Source organism: Nerophis lumbriciformis, linkage group LG12 (genome assembly GCF_033978685.3).
Source record: "Nerophis lumbriciformis linkage group LG12, RoL_Nlum_v2.1, whole genome shotgun sequence".
Classification (NCBI taxonomy): Eukaryota; Metazoa; Chordata; class Actinopteri; order Syngnathiformes; family Syngnathidae; genus Nerophis; species Nerophis lumbriciformis.
In genome coordinates this window covers 28,431,976-28,455,119 of record NC_084559.2, presented here as the reverse complement: position 1 = coordinate 28,455,119, position 23,144 = coordinate 28,431,976, and positions in this window count along the sequence as shown.

Sequence of the window (23,144 nt, the reverse complement as noted above, 5' to 3'; positions counted from 1 at the left end):
TTTTGATTGACTGATTTCAACTTTTTTTAGTAGATTGCACAGTACAGTACATATTCCGTACAATTGACCACTAAATGGTAACACCCGAATACGTTTTTCAACTTTTTTAAGTCGGGGTCCACGTTAATCAATTCATGGTGTGGCTAGTGTGCCCTGCATGGCGCACACTTTGCAGCTTGCAGTGAACGGAGGTGCCCTGTCTCAAGGCAGCATTTCAGAAGCTCTGACTGACTGCTAGGCCACTTCAAGCACTCACCACTAGCTTGCAGAACACTTTTGTTACTCATACAAATACGTTAGAGCAGGGCAGATTGAGCCCAGTTTATAATTTCCTGTTATACAGTATGCCAGGCAGTCTTGCACTAAATGAGGACTATGTTATTGTTTACTTTATTACTCTATTATACTCTGGACTGAAGCTGTGTGCCTTCATTGTTTTTGTAGCTGTTGTTTTGAGGCATGTTTTAAAAAAAATAAAAAAATAATGCACTTTGTGAAAGTCAAAGTATAGTATTTCCCATAGTTGTAGTGGGTATCAGGATTATCTCAGGGAGAGCATATCCCAAATTCCAAGCTGCTGTTTTGAGGCATGTTAAAAAAAATAATGCACTTTGTGACTTTAATAATAAACATGGCAGTGCCATGTTGCCACTTTTTTCCATAATTTGAGTTGAAGTTGTTCTCTTATTTTGGAAAAACCTTTTTACATTGTTTAATGCATCCAGCGGGGCATCACAACAAAATTAGGCATAATAATGTGTTAATTCCACGACTGTATATATCGGTATCGGTTGATATCGGAATCGGTAATTAAGAGTTGGACAATATCGGAATATCGGCAAAAAAGCCATTATCGGACATCTCCAACTAAAACCAATACAATGCGGATCAATCAATATACCGTATTTTCCGCACCATAAGGCGCCCTGGGTTATAAGCCGCGCCTTCAATGAACGGCATATTTCAAAACTTTGTCCACCTATAAGCCGCCCTGTGTTGTAAGCCGCATCTAACTGCGCTAAAGGAATGTCAAAAAAACAGTCAGATAGGTCAGTCAAACTTTAATAATATATTAAAAACCAGCGTTCTAACAACTCTGTTCACTCCCAAAATGTACGCAAATGTGCAATCACAAACATAGTAAAATTCAAAATAGTGCAGAGCAATAGAAACATAATGTTGCTTGAACGTTAATGTCACAACACACAAAATAAACATAACGCTCACTTTCTGAAGTTATTCTTCATTCATAAATCCCTCGAATTCTTCTCCTTCGGTGTCCGAATTGAAAAGTTGGGCGAATGTGGGATCCAAAATGGCCGGCTCCGTCTCGTCGAAGTAATCGGAGTCAGTGTCGCTGTTGTCCAGCAGTTCTGTGAATCCTGCCTTCCGGAAAGCTCGGACCACAGTTGTGACCGAAATATCCGCCCAGGCATTTACGATCCACTGGCAGATGTTGGCGTATGTCGTCCGGCGCTGTCTCCCTGTCTTAGTGAAGGTGTGTTCGCCTTCGGTCATCCATTGTTCCCACGCAGTTAGCAGTCTAGCTTCGAATGCCCTGTTGACACCAATATCTAGCGGCTGGAGGTCTTTTGTCAATCCACCCGGAATGACGGCGAGTATTGAATTAAGCGCGTAAGCGTGTCTCTTAATGTGATGTTATGAGCTAGCAAATATAACAACTACACTACCCAGCATGCAACGATAGTGACGAGCATGCGCGGTAGCCCTGAGAAGCGTTGTTGTATGTGCTGGCAGTTAGAATGTGGTTATGAGCACGCTGTGAGTAAACGTTGAGAACTCAGTTAACACGCCTCGTCTGCATTATTTATAATTAGACAGACAACACACTTAATAGGAGCCATTTTGGGGTCTTTACATAAACACACAAATGGAAATGAAACGTCACATATCCCAGCATGCACCGCGCGCTTCTTCTTCTTCTACGGGGAAAAAAGATGGCGGCTGTTTACCGTAGTTGCGAGACCGAAACTTTATGAAAATTAATATTAATATTAACCCATATATAAGGCGCACCGGATTATAAGGCGCACTGTCAGCTTTTGAGAAAATTTGTGGTTTTTAGGTGCGCCTTATAGTGCGGAAAATACGGTATGTAAAATTATCCAAACAAAAAAACACAACTTAGCTTTGTGTCATATCATAGTATATTATTGTGTGTGCATGTGTATTACTATAATTTTTTACTTACTATATTATTATTCCGCCCACTCAAAATGTTTTGAGGAAAAGTTGTGCCCGCCAAGGTCAAAAAGGTCATGAACCCCTGGTTTAAAGAACACATATTCTTTTAAATGTCTATATTTTTCACAATTTCTAATTACATTGCATATAAATTGCAAGCGTGGTCAGTCTTGTCCACGTGTACATGCAGCACACACACACACACACAAAAAGTCCAAGAGAAGCAACTAACAATTTGCAGTTTTCTTGTTGTTACGATTGGAATAGACATTCAACGCTCGCTAACGTAAGCTGGACAATTTGCTATCCTCAGCTAGCAACACACAAAGCAAAATGTGTTTAACAAAGACTTTTTGCGTACGGATGTAGTTTACGTCATTACGTGCTAAAAAACAGAATAGGGCGGTGTACAATGCTTACAATACAATATGATATACAACTAGGTGAGGCAATTCCTGAAGGAGTTGCGTGTGAATGCTCCAATGCTGAAGTTGAACTGAAATGCTGACAGAATGTAGTATGAATGTAAGAATAGTTGGAATGTTTGAATTTCCAGGAAAAACTGAATTTGGTTTGGAACTTGGGAAAGTGTTAGTTGGATGAGTGGAATGTGTTGATGTTGGAATGGTTTGAATAGGTTGAAAAATGTGTGAATTGTGGAAGTTTATCAAATGGACAATTCATTTTGAATGGGGAAACTGTCTGTAAAAAAATGGAAATTCTAGGAAATCCGGGAATTTAAAAAAAATTGTTGAAGGAGAGCACACAATTTTGAACAGGCTGAATATTTTGGAGTTGGAACAGTTTGAATCGGATGAAAAATGTGGGAATTGTGGAACTTTGAAAAATGTCCCATTCATTTTAATGGAAATTTCATGGAAATTTGGAAATTTTAGGGAAAATGTTAAAAGACTTGAATGTTCTGAATTAGTTGAAATGGTTGGTGTTGGAATTTTTCAAATCAGTCGAGAAATGTTGAAGTAGTAACATTTTTAATTGAGAAATGGTATTAAGGAATTCCAGGAATTTTGGGAAAAAACCTGGAATTTTTCCAGTTCAAAAATCAACTTAGTTTTTTGTCCTGATTAAGAGGAATGTTTGGATGGTGGAACGTTTAAAATGGGTTGAAAAATGTGGAAGGAGTAGTCGCCAGAAATAGGGTCAAAAAAGGGTTTGAAAAAAAGGGACTTTTGGAAATTCCTGTAATTTTTTTTAACTTGAAACAAATCATAGTTTGAATTTCCAGAATGAGTGGAATATGTTGGAGGGGGAATGGTTTGAATCGGTTGAAAAATGTGGAAATGGTGGAAGTTTGAAAAATGGACAATTCATTTTGAATGGCAAAAATGTCCATGAAAACTGGAAATTCTTGGAAATACGGGAATTTTAAAAAAAATTGTTGAAGGAGAGCACTGTTTGGATGATGGAACGGTTAAAATGGGTTGAAAAATGTGGAAGGAGTAGTCGCCAGAAAAAATTGTCAAAAAAGGGTTTGAAAAAAAGGGACTTCTGGGAATTCCTGTAATTTTTTTTTACCTTGAAAAAAATCATAGTTTGAATTTCCAGAATGAGTGGAATATGTTGGAGGTGGAATGGTGTTGGAGGTGGAATGGTTTGAATCGGTTGAAAAATGTGGAAATGGCGGAAGTTTGAAAAATGGACAATTCATTTTGAATGGCGAAAATGTCCATGAAAACTGGGAATTTTTGGAAATACGGGAATTTTTAAAAAGTTGTTGAAGGAGAGCACTGTTTGGATGGTGGAACGATTAAAATGGGTTGAAAAATGTGGAAGGAGTAGTCGCCAGAAAAAAGGGTCAAAAAAGGGTTCGAAAAAAAGGGACTTCTGGGAATTCCTGTAATTTTTTTTTACCTTGAAAAAAATCATAGTTTGAATTTCCAGAATGAGTGGAATATGTTGGAGGTGGAATGGTTTGAATCGGTTGAAAAATGTGGAAATGGTGGAAGTTTGAAAAATGGACAATTCATTTTGAATGGTGAAAATGTCCATGAAAACTGGGAATTTTTGGAAATACTGGAATTTTTAAAAAGTTGTTGAAAGAGAGCACTGTTTGGATGGTGGAACGGTTAAAATGGGTTGAAAAATGTGGAAGGAGTAGTCGCCAGAAAAAATGGTCAAAAAAGGGTTTGAAAAAAAGGGACTTCAGGAAATTCCTGGAATGTTTTTTAACTTGGAAACATTATAGTTTGAATTTCCAGAATGAGTGGAATATGTTAAAGGTGGAATAGTTTGAATCGGTTGAAAAATGCGGAAATGGTGGAAGTTTAAAAAATGGCCAATTCATTTTGAAAGGGGGAAATCTAGGAAGTACAATTAGCTAAAAAAAGTTAGCACTTTAATGTTAGCATGCTAACTTTGAGCATGCTAGCAGTTAACAAGTGTTATATACCAAGTTATATGACTCCAAGGTAAACGGTTGCAAAACTAGCTCAAAAAGCTAGCACATTAATGTTAGCATGCTAAAATGCTAACGTAAACATGCATACAGTTATTATATTATATACAATTAGCGCCCTCTAGGTATCAGCGTAAAAGCTGCAAACAGCCCCTTTAACAGTAAACAGCATGGTATATGTCCAACTTGCACAACATCTTTCCATCATTTTAATAATAATAATAATAATAACTGGGATTTATATAGCGCTTTTCTAAGTACCCAAAGTCGCTTTACATGTAGAACCCATCAATCATTCACACCTGGTGGTGGTAAGCTACTTTCATAGCCACAGCTGCCCTGGGGTAGACTGACGGAAGCGTGGCTGCAATTTGCGCCAACGGCCCGTCCGACCACCACCATCATTCAATTCACCGGTGTGAGTGGCACTGGGGGCAAAGGGTGAAGAGTCCCGCCCAAGGACACAACGCCAGAGATTTTTGGATGGTAAGAGGCGGGGAGCGAACCTGCAACCCTCAGGTTTCTGGCACGGTTGCTCTACCCACTACGCCATGCCGCCCCTTTTCACACGCACTGCTAGCAATTTTGAGCTCCATAAAAAAAATAAAAAAAATCATATAGTACCCCCCTCATTGGTGCTATTGCTGTTTTACTTATTTTATGGTGGGTTTATGAGGGGCCCTAACTTAGTTGTCTGAACTTGACCCAACATCAGTGATGTAACAGGCAAGAACATACACTTGAAATGGACTTTTACAGATATTTGAAGGTTTTTCCAAAAAGTACTTTCTGAAGGAGCAATTCTAATACTAATTCAATTAATTTTCTGGGAAACTAACTAGTATCTATTAATAATTAATGGGTTTAAACGTAATATTCCTAACACTGTGGAAATCCATAAAGTAGTTTCAAGATTCCCACACAAACTGAAATACAACAGTAGCAGTCTCTCTCTGTAGACATATATAAAGTGACATTGTTATATATTTGTTTGAATATTCATCATTGTAATACTATTATGTATATTAAATATTTGTTGATGATGGAACAGTCCACCCAGAGGCAATTTTACTTCTTGTAGTTCTTTATCAGGAACAAACAGCAGCATTTGCACGACCACAATAAACTGCCAAATTTTCCATTTCCAGGTACTGTTTTCTTGTCAACTACTTTTGTGTGTGCAAAAATCTTTTATTCTCACAATATTTTGTTTTGAATATCATGCTATCATCTTTTTTTTCAGTGTTCTGAAAGCTGGGAAAAAAACAAAGTGACATTTAATAAGTGTAAGCGTCCATTTAATAACTTAATTCCCATTTTGTTCAAACATTTTTACAATATGTCATGCTGAGGGAAAGAAATATCCTCAGGATGACATCAATTATAATATTGTCCGTTGTGAATTTACCACTGAAGTGTAAATAAGAAGGCAGAAGAGTACTAACTTACATTATTATTATTCATTAAGACAATATTTGAGTATTATGATGAGATCATTTAATTAGCCGGATGTGCCCTCAAGTGACAAAAGAATGGTTCTATTAGTATTACAGAAGTGAACAAGTAGAATTCTTATTTAGTTTCATTAGGCAAAATGTGGTAACAAAGTTCATTACAATATTTAAGTAAATTAGTTTCTTGCCACATCGCGCTTTGAATATTACAACTTCACTACATCTCAGATTTTTTTATTGTTAAAAACCATATTTGACATATTGTGACCTTAAATTATATGATATTAATGTCGTCTATCTATTACAGTGCAGTATATGTCTTATTTTCTACAAACCCCGTTTCCATATGAGTTGGGAAATTGTGTTAGATGTAAATATAAACGGAATACAATGATTTGTAAATCATTTTCAACCCATATTCAGTTGAATATGCTACAAAGACAACATATTTGATGTTCAAATTGATAAACTTTTTTTTTTTTTTGCAAATAATCATTAACTTTGGAATTTGATGCCAGCAACACGTGACAAAGAAGTTGGGAAAGGTGGCAATAAACACTGATAATTTTTATCAGTATTTATTTGGAACATCCCACAGGCGAACAGGCAAATTGGGAACAGGTGGGTGCCATGATTGGGTATAAAAGTAGATTCCATGGAATGCTCAGTCATTCACAAACAAGGATGGGGCGAGGGTCACCACTTTGTCAACAAATGCGTGAGCAAATTGTTGAACAGTTTAAGAAAAACCTTTCTCAACCAGCTATTGCAAGGAATTTAGGGATTTCACCATCTACGGTCCGTAATATCATCAAAGGGTTCAGAGAATCTGGAGAAATCACTGCACGTAAGCAGCTAAGCCCGTGACCTTCGATCCCTCAGGCTGTACTGCATCAACAAGCGACATCAGTGTGTAAAAGATATCACCACATGGGTTCAGGAACACTTCAGAAACCCACTGTCAGTAACTACAGTTGGTCGCTACATCTGTAAGTGCAAGTTAAAACTCTCCTATGCAAGGCGAAAACCGTTTATCAACAACACCCAGAAACGCCGTCGGCTTCGCTGGGCCTGAGCTCATCTAAGATGGACTGATACAAAGTGGAAAAGTGTTCTGTGGTCTGACGAGTCCACATTTCAAATTGTTTTTGGAAACTGTGGACGTCGTCCAAAGAGGAAAAGAACCATCCTGATTGTTATAGCCGCAAAGTTGAAAAGCCAGCATTTGGGATGGTATGGGGGTGTATTAGTGCCCAAAACATGGGTAACTTACACATCTGTGAAGGCGCCATTAATGCTGAAAGGTACATACAGGTTTTGGAGCAACATATGTTGCCATCCGAGCAACGTTACCATGGACGCCCCTGCTTATTTCAGCAAAACAATGCCAAGCCAAGTGTTACATCAACGTGGCTTCATAGTAAAAGAGTGCAGGTACTAGACTGGCCTGTCTGTAGTCCAGACCTGTCTCCCATTGAAAATGTGTGGCACATTATGAAGCCTAAAATACCACAACGGAGACCCCCGGACTGTTGAACAACTTAAGCTGTACATCAAGCAAGAATGGGAAAGAATTCCACCTGAGAAGCTTAAAAAATGTGTCTCCTCAGTTCCCAAACGTTTACTGAGTGTTGTTAAAAGGAAAGGCCATGTAACACAGTGGTGAACATGCCCTTCCCCAACTACTTTGGCACGTGTTGCAGGCATGAAATTCTAAGTTAATTATTATTTGCAAAAAAAAAAAATAAAGTTTATGAGTTTGAACATCAAATATCTTGTCTTTGTAGTGCATTCAATTGAATATGGGTTGAAAAGGATTTGCAAATCATTGTATTCCGTTTATATTTACATCTAACACAATTTCTCAACTCATATGGAAACGGGGTTTGTATCATATGTTGTGACGATCGATGGAGCGGGACTATAGATTCCCGGGTTATAGGTGAACATCGCTAACAACAAAACTTAGCGCTATCTTACCTCCAAAAATTAAGTTGACCAACTTTTGTCAGAACAACTTTTTGATATCAATAACACATCTCCACATGGGTAAGAGCTTTTGGTGTGAGCCATGTCAAAAGAGGAGACACAAAACAAAGCATTACTGGTGTGCCACTTAATGCACAAGACTGCTATCAGCAGCTGTCTGGGCAATGCTAAGTGGTGATGAACTCTCCGTGAACAATGTGCAATCACAACACATGACACACAACACATAATGCTAACAACACGGCTCATGGTCGTAGCTGCGACTGTCAAGTTGACAAAAATCACATCCTTGGTTTCCGCACATGGAAGCCCAGTTCTAACTTAGAGTAATTACCCAGGATGTGACAAAGTATTTTCAAGTAATGGCCATGTTGTAGTGGCCGGGTGATGGCCACAGCATGGAGGATTCTCCGGACTACCGGTGAGTACTGTAATCTATAGTAGAACACACTCAAGGTAACAATTTAATTTGTTCTTGAACCCCCGAAACAGCACAATTTTAAAATGTAACATGCCTTTTTAGAAAAACACACTTTAAGATAGGAAATATTGCATAAAAATAATACAATAGAATGTACTACTAACAACTACAGTAGTCTTATGAAGAAAGGTAATAATAATGTGCAGTATTTGTACTAAGAGTGTCAAAAAAATAGTATAAATTGCGATTCTTATTTGGAGCGATTAAAAAAAATCAAAAATCGATTAAAACATGTTTTGTTTTTATTATTATTTTTGTTTTAATCTGTCCTGTCCAGCCACGAAGGGCAAATCATATTGTTGCCGTAGATGCCCATATGTGCTGTACGGATTTACTTTGGAAAACAGAAATATGGGATATTTTTCTTGTTGCCTTATTTGTATTTGACTTTTGACGTTTGGGGAGAATTTTCCTAAACAAAACCATTTTTTTCAAGAGTAATATAGAAATCTTTCACTGCTGTTTATCTATTTTATGGAGTAATGTAGTTAATCATAGAACTGGGACCCAATGTTAATAAAAAGTATTGATTTTGAATCGAGAATCGTTTTAAAATCAAGAATCGGACCCCAGAATTTGCGGTGGCCAAAGATTCAAAGCCCTATTATTTACCTTGAAAAGTGGACTTCTATGGCACCTCCTTCCAGCTGCTTATCCGTCAAACACACCATCAGCAGCTTTTCTATATTTTTATGGGTAAATGTCTGCTGTTTAGATACTATTTTAATATTATTGGCTGTAGTTAGACCTATCCTGCTTCAGTATAGCAGTAATACGCTCCAAATGCTTTGCTAAGTTTGCGACAAACTGTCAAGTTTTGATGATTTCTTTCTTTAATTCAATAAATATCCACTTCTTCTTCTCAACACTGTCCTTCAACTCACTTCATTCCTTCCCATGGTTGGGAAATAAAGTTAGGTCGACCTCTAGCTATAAGCTATTGTTTTGGTCGGATTTTACAGGGTTCACTGTGACATTTGCGTAGCCAACTAACGACAGGGATGCTTCTGACTCAAATTTATGCTTGCAACTTAAAGCGTAGCAATTAGTCGAGAGACATCTGTTTAGTAGTTAGTTAGGAGTAGAGTTGGGCGATATGGCTTGAAACTGTATCACGATAAAAGTTTTTATCAAAAATTATTGATATATTTTTGACCTATGGAAAATATGGACCTGGAGAAAAACATATTAAATGTTATTTTTTTTTATTTCACATTTTAATCCCCTCAGCTATCAAGGCAGAAAGGAAAGGAAATGCCAACACAACCATGGAAAACATTCAAACAATGTAAAAAAATAATTCTAAAATCACAAAAAACACTTATCAATAACCTCTTTGAATTAAGATGCAAAAATAAGGAATATGTATAAAATGCTTTATAAAGTGTAACAAAATAGTGCAAAGTGTGAAAATGTTAACATAGAGAAACCTGAGAAGAATACATTTTTGCAGGCTTACTGCCATGAAGCTATATGTTCTGTGTAACATTTATTTGGTCTGTTATTCTTATTTAAGTATGGAAATAAATGTATGTTATGCAGTAATTTTTGTTTCAATATTATTGGACCAAATTATTATTTTAAAGTAGCACATTTGTTATATTGTGTTATTTATTTTATTTATACAGCCCTGCACTGTAGTTCCGACCTGTTTTTCCGTACATCTGAATAGTGAACGAAAGGGGATTGAAAAGAAAAGGATGAGCACAGCGAAGGACTACGGTCTGTTTGGAAAAAAATCCCAAAAACTGCCATACTGTCGAGGTGCCTTTTCCTGTTTAATCCACAATTTCATCGCTCTCTGTTTTTTCTACTCAGTTTTACTTTCTCTTCTTAGTCCATGCAGAGAATCAACAGCGAGACAGCAAGATGGCACAACCAAACATGACAGTTGAGGCTGTGACGTGATTGGCTGTTTAGTATGTCCCTCCCATTGCTCATTTCCTGCTTTGCGAGGTTACCAGATTGTCAGTGCCTTTGCTCGTGCAACCAACCATGCTTCATTCTTTCCGGTTTCTTACAACCAAAAAACATAAAAATACAAATAATAATAATATACATATACACACATATATATATATATATATATATATATATATATATATATATATATATATATATATATATATATATATATATATATATATATATTACAGATGTCCGATAATATCAGCAGTCCGATATTATCGGCCGATAAATGCGTTAAAATGTAACATCGGAAATTATCGGTATCGGTTTTTTTTTGTTTTGTTTTGTTTTCATTAAATCAACATAAAAACACAAGATACACTTACAATTAGTGCACCAACCCAAAAAAACTTCCTCCCCAATTTACACTCATTCCCACTCATTCACACAAAATGATAAATAAATGATAAATGGGTTGTACTTGTATAGCGCTTTTCTACCTTCAAGGTACTCAAAGCGCTTTGACACTACTTCCACATTTACCCATTCACACACACATTCACACACTGATGGAGGGAGCTGCCATGCAAGGCGCTAACCAGCACCCATCAGGAGCAAGGGTGAAGTGTCTTGCTCAGGACACAACGGACATGACGAGGTTGGTACTAGGTGGGGATTGAACCAGGGACCCTCGGGTCGCGCACGGCCATTCTTCCACTGCGCCACGCCGCCAAGGGTTGTTTCTTTCTGTTATTAATATTCTGGTTCCTACATTATATATCAATATATATCAATACAGTCTGCAAGGGATACAGTCCGTAAGCACACATGGTTGTGCGTGCTGCTGGTCCACTAATAGTACTAACCTTTAACAGTTAATTTTACTCATTTTCATTCATTACTAGTTTCAATGTAACTGTTTTTATATTGTTTTACTTTCTTTTTTATTCAAGAAAATGTTTTTAATTTATTTATCTTATTTTATTTTATTATATATTTTTTTAAAAGTACCTTATCTTCACCATACCTGGTTGTCCAAATTAGGCATAATAATGTGTTAATTCCACGACTGTATATATCGTTTGATATCGGTATCGGTAATTAAAGAGTTGGACAACATCGGAATATCGGATATCGGCAAAAAGCCATTATCGGACATCCCTAATATATATATATATATATATATATATATATATATATATATATATATATATATATATATATATATATATATATATATAAAATGAATTTATTGAACACATTTTTCATTAATATCGATGACATGTCCATTGCGATATGTATTGATATCGTCATATCGGCCCACCCCTAATTAGGAGTAATATTGCTACTTTGCGGACATTCCTTTACCACGGTGAGGCCTGGAACAAATTGGCAGCGATAAAGGGACAGTACACAATCCAATGTAACCAGTTACACAACGTGACAGCACTTCTGTAAAGTACATTTCGATTGTTGTTCTCTTTGTATTCATGAGGACTTGTGTCTGATGTAACGTGAGAAGATATGCAAGGTAATATGAGCGACAACAGACAAAGACTATGGCAGTCGTCACTTTCTAACCACAGGCAATTATGTTCATAACGCTGGTCGTCTGAGTTACATGTCATGAATCATCCGCGAGGCCTGACCCTCACCTTGTCTTTGCCCTGTCGTATCAAGTTAGGATACACGGGCCCAGGGACGTGACAGCTGCAACTGCTTGGAGGCTATCGAGTATAGATTGTTTCATTTGAGACTGCAGAGACACGTGTTGCCTCGCAGTGATGAAGTGTTTCTGTGAATGAAGTGCACCAACTTCGTCATCTTAAAGGGGAACTGCACTTTTTTGGGGAATTTTTGCACGTCATTCACAATCCTTATGAAAGACAAGAAAACATATGTTTTTTGTTTTTTTTAAGCATTCTAAAGTAGTAGAGATGTCCGATAATGGCTTATTTGCCGATATCCGATATTCCGATATTGTCCAACTCTTAATTACCAATTCCGATATCAACCGATACCGATATATACAGTCGTGGAATTAACACATTATTATGCCTAATTTTGTTGTGATGCCCCGCTGGATGCATTAAACCAGTGTTTTTCAACCATTGTGCCGCGGCACACTAGTGTGCCGTGAGATACAGTCTGGTGTGCCGTGGGAGATTATCTAATTTCACCTATTTGGGTTAAAAATATTTTTTGCAAACCAGTAATTATAGTCTGCAAATGATATGTTGTTGTTGAGTATCGGTGCTGTCTAAAGCTCGGCAGAGTAACCGTGTAATACTCTTCCATATCAGTAGGTGGCAGAAGGTAGCTAATTGCTTTGTAGATGTCGGAAACAGCGGGAGGCAGCGTGGAGGTAAAAAGGTGTCTAATGCTTAAACCAAAAATGAACAAAAGGTGAGTGCCCCTAAGAAAAGGCATTGAAACTTAGGGAAGGCTATGCAGAACGAAACTAAAACTGTACTGGCTACAAAATAAACAAAAACAGAATGCTGGACGACAGCAAAGACTTACTGTGGAGCAAAGACGGTGTCCACAATGTACGTCCGAACATGACGTAACAATCAACAATGTCCCCACAAAGAAGGATTAAAACAAAGTAGATGCGGGAAATATCGCTCAAAGGAGGACATGAAACTGCTACAGGAAAATACCAACAAAATAGGAGCGCAAGACAAGAAGTAAAACACTACACAAAGGAAAACAGCAAAAAACACCAAATAAGTCAGGGCGTGATGTGACAGGTGGTGACAGTACACCTACTTTGAGACAAGGGCTATAGTGATGCATGCTTGGTTATGCTTTAAAGTCATATCCAACAATTGCCACAACAACATTTTACTGTCACTATCGGCTGCTGAGTTTCAATTTTTAATGATTTCTGCTGGTGGTGTGCCTCCGCATTTTTTCCAACGCAAAAAATGTGCCTTGGCTCAAAAAAGGTTGAAAAACACTGCATTAAACAATGTAACAAGGATTTCCAAAATAAATCAACTCAAGTTATGGGAAAAAAATGCCAACGTGGCACTGCCATATTTATTATTGAAGTCACAAAGTGCATTATTATTTTTAACATGCCTCAAAACAGCAGCTTGGAATTTGGGACATGCTCTCCCTGAGAGAGCATGAGGAGGTTGAGGTGGGTGGGGTTGGGGGCGGGGTTGAGGGGGGCAGGGGGCACGGGGTAGCGGGGGGTGTATATTGTAGCGTACCGGAAGAGTTAGTGCTGCAAGGGGTTCTGGGTATTTGTTCTGTTGTGTTTATGTTGTGTTACGGTGCGGATATTCTCCCGAAATGTGTTTGTCATTCTTGTCAGTGTGGCGCATATTTGTAACAGTGTTCAAGTTGTTTATATGGCCACCCTCAGTGTGACCTGTATGACTGTTGACCAAGTATGCTTGCATTCAATTGTTTGTGTGAAAAGCCGTAGACATTATGTGACTGAGCCGGCACACAAAGGCAGTGCCTTTAAGGTTTATTGGCGCTCTGTACTTCTCCCTACGTCCGTGTACACAGCGGCGTTTTAAAAAGTCATAAATTTTACTTTTTGAAACCGATACCGATAATTTCCGATATTATATTTTAAAGCATTTATCGCCCGATAATATCGGCAGCCCGATATTATCGGACATCTCTACTAAAGAGTAAATAAATGCGATCAAAAGTCCACTTACAACAGAGCCTATGGGAGTCTATCTATTCTGACTATAAAGCGCTTTGAAAACATCCAAACACCTCCATTAAGGTTTTATATACCGTATTTTTCGGAGTATAAGTCGCACCAGACTATAAGTCGCACCTGCCGAAAATGCATAATAAAAAAGGAAAAAAAACATATATAAGTCGCACTGGAGCCCGGTCAAACTATGAAAAAAACTGCGACTTATAGTCCGAAAAATACGGTACATGCTGTGAATATATATGTACTGTAATAACAGGCCCATTCATAACAACATGTAATATTTACGTATTTTGATCATTTTAAGCATTCGGCGGCGCATTCATTTAAAAAGCGTACAATGAGATTAAAAGCAACTCCAGTATCAGTGTGATAGTCTACAAATATGCAAAACATAGGAAGGAAAGAAAAAGAAAAATAGTGCAAAAGGAGGTAAGATGCACAGTCCAGTCCTGAGAATGAATGTTCTGAATGTGTTGTTTAAATATTATACTATATACATATATACAGAAGCATTCAGACTGTGGGTGGAATGTATAAATTGCACACAGAGAGGTGCTGAACTGTAAAATCAGTGCCTATGAGAGTTCAATTAGTGCCTATTGGGGGTTAAATAACCAAAATGATTCTCGAGCGCGGCCACCGCTGCTGCTCACTGCTCTCCTCATCTCCCAGAGGGTGAACATGGGGATGGGTCAAATGCAGATGATAATTTCACCACACCTAGTGTGTGTGTGACTATCGTTGGGACTTTAACTTTAACTCTGAGGCGAGAAAGCAGCAGCTCATCAGCCGATGATGTCAACATAGCAGCACCAAGATGTTAGCTCCCTGCCATTAAAAATAGTTTGTCTGCGTTAGCGCTTACAATAACAATATCACTAATACTTGGTTGATAGTGAAGTCACGAAATGTAAATGCCGTATTGTTGGATGTTTTTTTTAAGCGTGATTTATGGGCGGAAAAGAGGACCTCCCATTGACTGCATTGTGAGCAGCATTTAGTTACGAGTTAGAATGCATTAAAGGGGAACATTATCACCAGACCTATGTAAGCGTCAATATATACCTTGATGTTGCAGAAAAAAGACCATTTATTTTTTTAACCGATTTCCGAACTCTAAATGGGTGAATTTTGGCGAATTAAACGCCTTTCTAATATTCTCTCTCGGCGCGATGACGTCACAACGTGACGTCACATCGGGAAGTAATCCGCCATTTTCTCACACACATAATCAAATCAGCTCTGTTATTTTCCGTTTTGTCGACTGTTTTCCGTACCTTGGAGACATCATGCCTCGTCGGTGTGTTGTCGGAGGGTGTAACAACACGAACAGGGACGGATTCAAGTTGCACCAGTGGCCCAAAGATGCGAAAGTGGCAAGAAATTGGACGTTTGTTCCGCACACTTTACCGACGAAAGCTATGCTACGACAGAGATGGCAAGAATGTGTGGATATCCTGGGACACTCAAAGCAGATGCATTTCCAACGATAAAGTCAAAGAAATCTGCCGCCAGACCCCCATTGAATCTGCCGGAGTGTGTGAGCAATTCAGGGACAAAGGGCCTCGGTAGCACGGCAAGCAATGGCGGCAGTTTGTTCCCGCAGACGAGCGAGATAAACACCCTGGATGTCTTGGCTCACACCTTCCCTTAAACTGGACAGATCGGCTTTCAGGAAAAGAGCGCGGATGAGGGTATGTCTACAGAATATATTAATTGATGAAAATTGGGCTGTCTGCACTCTCAAAGTGCATGTTGTTGCCAAATGTATTTCATATGCTGTAAACCTAGTTCATAGTTGTTAGTTTCCTTTAATGCCAAACAAACACATACCAATCGCTGGTTAGAAGGCGATCGCCAAATTTGTCCTCGCTTTCTCCCGTGTCGCTGGCTGTTGTGTCGTTTTCGTCGGTTTCGCTTGCATACGGTTCAAACCGATATGGCTCAATAGCTTCAGGTTCTTCTTCAATTTCGTTTTCGCTACCTGCCTCCACACTACAACCATCCGTTTCAATACATTCGTAATCTGTTGCTGAAATCCGAGTCTGAATCCGAGCTAATGTCGCTATAGCTTGCTGTTCTTTCCGCCATGTTTGTTTGTGTTGGCTTCACTATGTGACGTCACAGGAAAATGGACGGGTGTTTATAACGATGGTTAAAATCAGGCACTTTGAAGCTTTTTTTAGGGATATTGCGTGATGGGTAAAATTTTGAAAAAAACTTCGAAAAATATAATAAGCCACTGGGAACTGATTTTTAATAGTTTTAACTATTCTGAAATTGTGATAATGTTCCCCTTTAAAAAAAGGACATCAGTCGTCATGTCTTTCACAACGACTGTGAACAATAGGCAAAATTCCCCGGTGCACAGTGACCTAACAGAACTTTTTTTTTTCCCCAAATGACTGCTGGCTTAAATTGTATTGCACTCCTGCTTCTCGGTCCTTCTCTCCTTTCTGTATGACCAAATAAATCTGACCGGTGCCAAAGGACAAAAAATGGATTAAAATTCCCCTTTCGCTGTATTAAGGAGCCCAGCTGCACTATGCAGTTTGTTTTCCACAGTGCAGCTGCATAAAAAGGTGGGCCCAAACAAAGCATATCCTTCAAGTTGAAAACAGCATTCAGACACTCTCCTTTCAGCCTCTTGATCCCCAAACTGACTTTTTCATACAACTAAACTCTCTACGTGTCGATTCCAGAAGACACACAGCACTTGAGGCATGTGCAGCGTGATGCCGGAGCACAAACAATTACGAACTCAACAGCAAATAGAGCAAAACAAACACAAATAGCGACTGTTGCCCAAAGCCAAAGAATGAAAATGACGCAAGGAAAGGTGTTGACGGCCCAAACAGGAAGCTTCCACAGCGGAATCATTATGGAATATTCAGTCAAAAGACGTAGTGCAGTTATTTTTCGAACAGCTCATCACTCACTCAAAACGTTCAGGAGAACGAGAGCAGTGTTTACTCACGGTAAGATAATACAAGGAAATGTGGTTGAGCAGGTAGGACATGTTTTGGAGCAAAATTATCTGGGCCATGGCATCATTCAGCGGTGTTGAAGTCCAAGACGTCTGCGAGCATAATATAGTAAGAACTGTCCAGACGACAGCTCCTTTCGCCACTGAATGTGCTCATTCACTATTTCAACCAGACACTATGCACTTCTTCTAACTTAATTTTCGAAACTACTACATAGTTTTTAAGTGAATCAGAATTCAGACATTAGAATCAGAATAAACTGCATTAATTTCATTATTTGCTTTGATAGTTCTATATGCATTTAGTGGAACATGTTAGTGAATACCAAATTTGGTACATATCTGCTCCAGGACCTATTATCTCAGAAAAGTACCTTATCCACTTTGAAAAGCAAAATGGACATTTATTTTTCAAGATGACTGCCTTTTGAAGTGGTTTTTAAACCATGTTGGAGGTAGGTTAAAAGTAGGGCTGTCCGATAATGGCTTTTTTGCCGATATCTGATATTGTCCAACTCTTAATTACCGATACCGATATCAACCTATAAATAAATGATAAATGGGTTGTACTTGTATAGCGCTTTTCTACCTTCAAGGTACTCAAAGCGCTTTGACACTACTTCCACATTTACCCATTCACACACACATTCACACACTGATGGAGGGAGCTGCCATGCAAGGCGCTAACCAGCACCCATCAGGAGCAAGGGTGAAGTGTCTTGCTCAGGACACAACGGACATGACGAGGTTGGTACTAGGTGGGGATTGAACCAGGGACCCTCGGGTCGCGCACGGCCACTCTTCCACTGCGCCACGCCGCCCCTATACCGATATATACAGTCGTGGATCTAACACATTATTATGCCTAATTTGGACAACCAGGTATGGTGAAGATAAGGTCCTTTTTAAAAATAATAATAAAATAAAATAAGATAAATAAATTCAAAACATTTTCTTGAATAAAAAAGAAAGTAAAACAATATAAAATCAGTTACATAGAAACTAGTAATTAATGAAAATGAGTAAAATTAACTGTTAAAGGTTAGTACTATTAGTGGACCAGCAGCACGCACAATCATGTGTGCTTACGGACTGTATCCCTTGCAGACTGTTGTCAGGATAGGACTCAGATGCAGAGTAGGGAACTTAGACAGGCTTTTATTTTGACAGCTTCCTTTCACCTCCAAAGTCAAGGAATACAATATATATTTTAACCAAAAACTAACCGGCAAAAAAGGTTCCAAAAAAAATAGGAACAACCGAAAATCACTCCGAACGGAGGAAAACACAAAAGCAAAGACGAACTATAATTGGCGCCGAATATGCTCTAAAATGTATAAACAAAAAACGCTCCAACAGGAGGAAGAAACATCAGCTATGAAAAATTCTACACTATCTAATCTAATAAAGTTTAACAAAAATTGTCACTCAAAAATTTGAGGAAAGAATGAAAAATAACTGCAACTCACCACTTCGGCTGAATAAACTATCCATCCATCCATTTTCTACCGCTTATTCCCTTTTGGGGTCGCGGGGGGCGCTGGAGCCTATCTCAGCTACAATCGGGCGGAAGGCGGGGTACACCCTGGACAAGTCGCCACCTCATCGCAGGGCCAACACAGATAGACAGACAACATTCACACTCACGTTCACACACTAGGGCCAATTTAGTGTTGCCAATCAACCTATCCCCAGGTGCATGTCTTTGGAGGTGGGAGGAAGCCGGAGTACCCGGAGGGAACCCACGCAGTCACGGGGAGAACATGCAAACTCCACACAGAAAGATCCCGAGCCCGGGATTGAACCCAAGACTACTCAGGACCTTCGTATTGTGAGGCAGATGCACTAACCCCTCTTCCACCGTGCTGCCCCTGAATAAACTAAATAACAAAAAATCACTTTGCTGAGGAGGAAGAAAGGAAAAACCAAAACAGCAACGAAGGGATTCAGGATCAAGGAACATAAGCACAAGACGAGGCAAGGCAAGGCAAGGCATGGACATGGACATGGATATGGATATGGACATGGACGCTAGAGAGCACGAATAAACGAGACAATCTGGCACAGAACAAAGGGAGGAGTGGGCTTATAAGACACATGAGGGTAATAGGGTTGGATTGGAAACAATCAGGGAACCGGGATGACGTCAGACTGATGACACAAAAGGAAGGGCAAGTGACCTGAAACGAGAGGAGAGTTACTTTTCAAACTAAAACATGCACATCACAAGACAGAAAAAACCAAGACAAGACATCCCTCACCGCGGTGTGACAACTGTATTGATATATATTGATATATAATGTAGGAACCAGAATATTAATAACAGAAAGAAACAACCCTTTTGTGTGAATGAGTGTAAATGAGTGTAAATGGGGGAGGAAGGTTTTTTGGGTTGGTGCACTAATTGTAAGTGTATCCTGTGTTTTTTATGTTGATTTAATAAAAAAAAAAAAAAAAAAAAAACAATAAAACCCGATACCGATAATAAAAAAAAAACGATACCAATAATTTCCGATATTACATTTTAAAGCATTTATCGGCCGATAATATCGGCAGGCCGATATTATCCCTAGTTAAAAGTAAAAGTTAAAGTACCACTGATAGTCACACACACACTAAGTGTGGTGAAATTACCCTCTGCCTTTGACCCATCCTCTTGTTCCACCCGCTGGGAGGTGAGGTGAGCAGCAAGCAGCAGCGGTGGCCACGCTCGGGAATCATTTTGGTGATTTAACCCGCAATTCCAACCCTTGATGCTGAGTGCCAAGCAGAGAGGTAATGGGTCCCATTTTCATAGTCTTTGGGGTTTGAATTCACAACCTCGATCTCAGGGCGGACACTCTAACCACAAGGCCACTGAGCAGGTGTTGATTGATTAATTGTATGTTAAAGTTCTATACATTAAAATATATGTTTTTGAGCATGGACAATCCAATTCAGAATTGACCAAATTGTAATTATTGAAAACTAAAAGGATATGACGGGAATTAAATGCTGAAGCACTCTCTTAGTGATTCTTTTAATTTGATCAAATGACTGTCCAGCATCGAGACATGCATAGTTACTGTAGTACCGTGCATATTGCATTTCAACAGTGTAAAAAGATGTGGTACTAAATCTGGGGTAGGCTGATGCATTAGACAAATGATCTCCCAGCTGAGCTATGTCAAAAACTTGACAATATAAAAAACTGAGACCATGGACCATCCATCCATTTATTTGCTATATTACTTATACTCACTAGCATCACAGGTAAACTGGAACCTTGGAGAACATGCACACTCTACACAGAGATGCCCAAACAGAGATTCAAACCCAGATCTCCTGATTGTGCTTGGTCACCGTGTGGCCAAGAGGTCATGGGGCCATTTCTACGAGGTGTTTCTTTCTTGTCTTAGCGTGAACCGACATCCCGATGTAGACCGTAAATGGGGTTTCTTCGTGCCTGGAATGCCTTTATGTTGCAGCATCTTGTTTTCACTTGGCAAAGTTGTTGTCTTAAAGAAGCTGAGCCATAGCCAGGTCAGTTGTACATGCTCCAAACCTCAGCTGGGACTTTATGTCTGCTCCACGCTCAATCATGCAGATGAACTGGAGCAAAGCTGGCCGCACAAATCATATACTGAATGCTCATGGAGATTGCCTTCAAACTTACGTTTGTGATCAACCATGTATTTACACAATATTTTGGCAGCTTTGGTGAGAATGATGGCACCAGAGTACCTTAGGTTGATCCTACTGACAGGACTGGACCTACATCCTTGAATGCCAGAAAGACATGACGTCAATCCTTGAAGACTTCCAACCTTGGTATCCCTGCCAAAAGCCTTTCTTTCGGTCTGGTAGAGTTTACATTCGGTATCTTTGTTCCAAATTGTTCAAGTCTTCCCTTGTAAAGACTTACCAAGTCAGCAAGTAGAAACAAAAGAGGCCCATCACTGTTGTTTTTTGTTTCAATGACATAGGTAAGAAGTTCAGAGATCATCAAAGGAACGACATCCATTTCTCGGGATGACTGGACTTTTTCTTTGTTTTTGGCTGCAAAATGTACCCTCTCTTTCTGATACAGAGCTGTTAAACAACCACATCTCTACCGCTCAATACAGTCAAAGACTTGCTGTCATTAAGACTGTGATCATTAAGCCTCCCATTTAGCTACACAGTCATGGCTTGTTCCAGCTCTGACTTCGGGTCTATCTTTTCACACTGTTGCACATCCATGCGAGTTCTTTGCATTTTTGACAGCCCTTCTCGTGGATCATTCTGAATTTCAGTTGCCCTTTTAGTGGCACACTCGAGTTTGTCATTGCCAAACATGTTGTGACAATTTTGTTGGTACTTCGCACTATTTCGCCTCAGTGTTTCCTCAATACCGCCTCCTTCATCCAATCTGTATGGGTCTAACCTGACGGGTAACTATGTCTGAAATTGTGCATGAATCAAGATTCTATCACATAACAGCCATTATGACTACACTCACAACTCTTCTTTTGTATGTCTGAGAGAGGCAAATCTTCCTGTAGTCTGTTTGAGGAGTACAGATTATTACCACCTGATCATAAACCCATTGAGATATGGTATACAACGAGGTTCAAACATCCAAATGCTCTTCACCTAGCTCGGCCGTTCATCCAGTGCCATTTAAGTCCGGTGCGATCTGTACACCTTGTAGATAACTGAAGCATCGTTACCCTTGGTTTGGGTACGCTGGCACATCCTGTCAATTCAGGCAAGGCTATCTAATAGCGCAATAGTACAACTAACTATACCTCCAGTTTAAATATATAATGGGGGTTATCAGGTAGCATTTGGGACACTAAAGTATACTACAAACTATCAAAATCTCACGGTACAATATTATCACGGTATTAAGGCCACAGTATGATATTATTGTGGTATATGTCCAAAAACAAAAAAGGCTTAAAAATACCATAGAGAGTAAAAGGAAGTGGCAGGAATGTTTTTGATAAACAAAGTTACTGTAATTGAACACAAACATAATGCTCAAATTAGTATAAGTAACAAAGACTTAATTTAGAGTTATTTGGACACATGGGGAACATATTCTAAGTAATAAAGACTTAATTTAGAGTTATTTGGTTAAGGTTAGGGTCAGGGTTAGAGGGTTAGGGTTGTATGATAAGGCCATGCCTAATAAGGCATTAATAAGTACTTAATAATGACTAGTTAAGAGCCAATCTGTTACTAATTTGCATGTTAATAAGAAACTAATTAATGGTGAATATGTTCCCCATACTAAAGTGTTACCATGTTTTTTTCACTAGTGCATAAAATGAACCGTGCATGAACATCACCTTGTTCAAACAACAAAACCAACACAGTGCATAAACTCACAACAAATTACACACCTGCAAATCAGTCAGCTGTAATACGCCGATAGGGAGAAGTTTGTATTTACACGATGAGTCGGGTGTGTCTTGACCTCCGCCGAACCCCTGAGGCAGACTCACCGAACCCCTAGGGTTCGATCGAACCCAGGTTAAGAACCACTGATCTAAAATATCATCGAGGTGTATTTTGAAGTGAAATTTGCATGAGCACACTCTTCGAGTCTCCTCATTCATCTTTGCAATGGCGTATGCGTTGACCTGATCAGTGACCGCATAACAACCCACGCCGTCTTTCAGGTAACCGTTCGCGGTTAAAGTAAAGAACCACATGCGATCACGATAAATTGAGTGAATAATCTGCGTTGATAAATGACTAATGCGATAATTGTTTGTGATGACTCACTTGCATTAACTCGTTAAATTTGACGGACCTAAATTTAAATACACAGTTCCAAAAATGTTGCTTTTTCATGTAATTCCCTCTAAATAGTTTCAGTTTAAAATACAAAAACTTGTGATGTATCAAATTAAGAACTAGAAAAGTGCAGACCTCTGCCAGGCCCTATCATCCAATAGTAAATAATAGGGCTGCGAATCTTTGGGTGTCCCACGATTCGATTCAATATCGATTCTTGGTGTCACGATTCGAATCAAAATCGATTT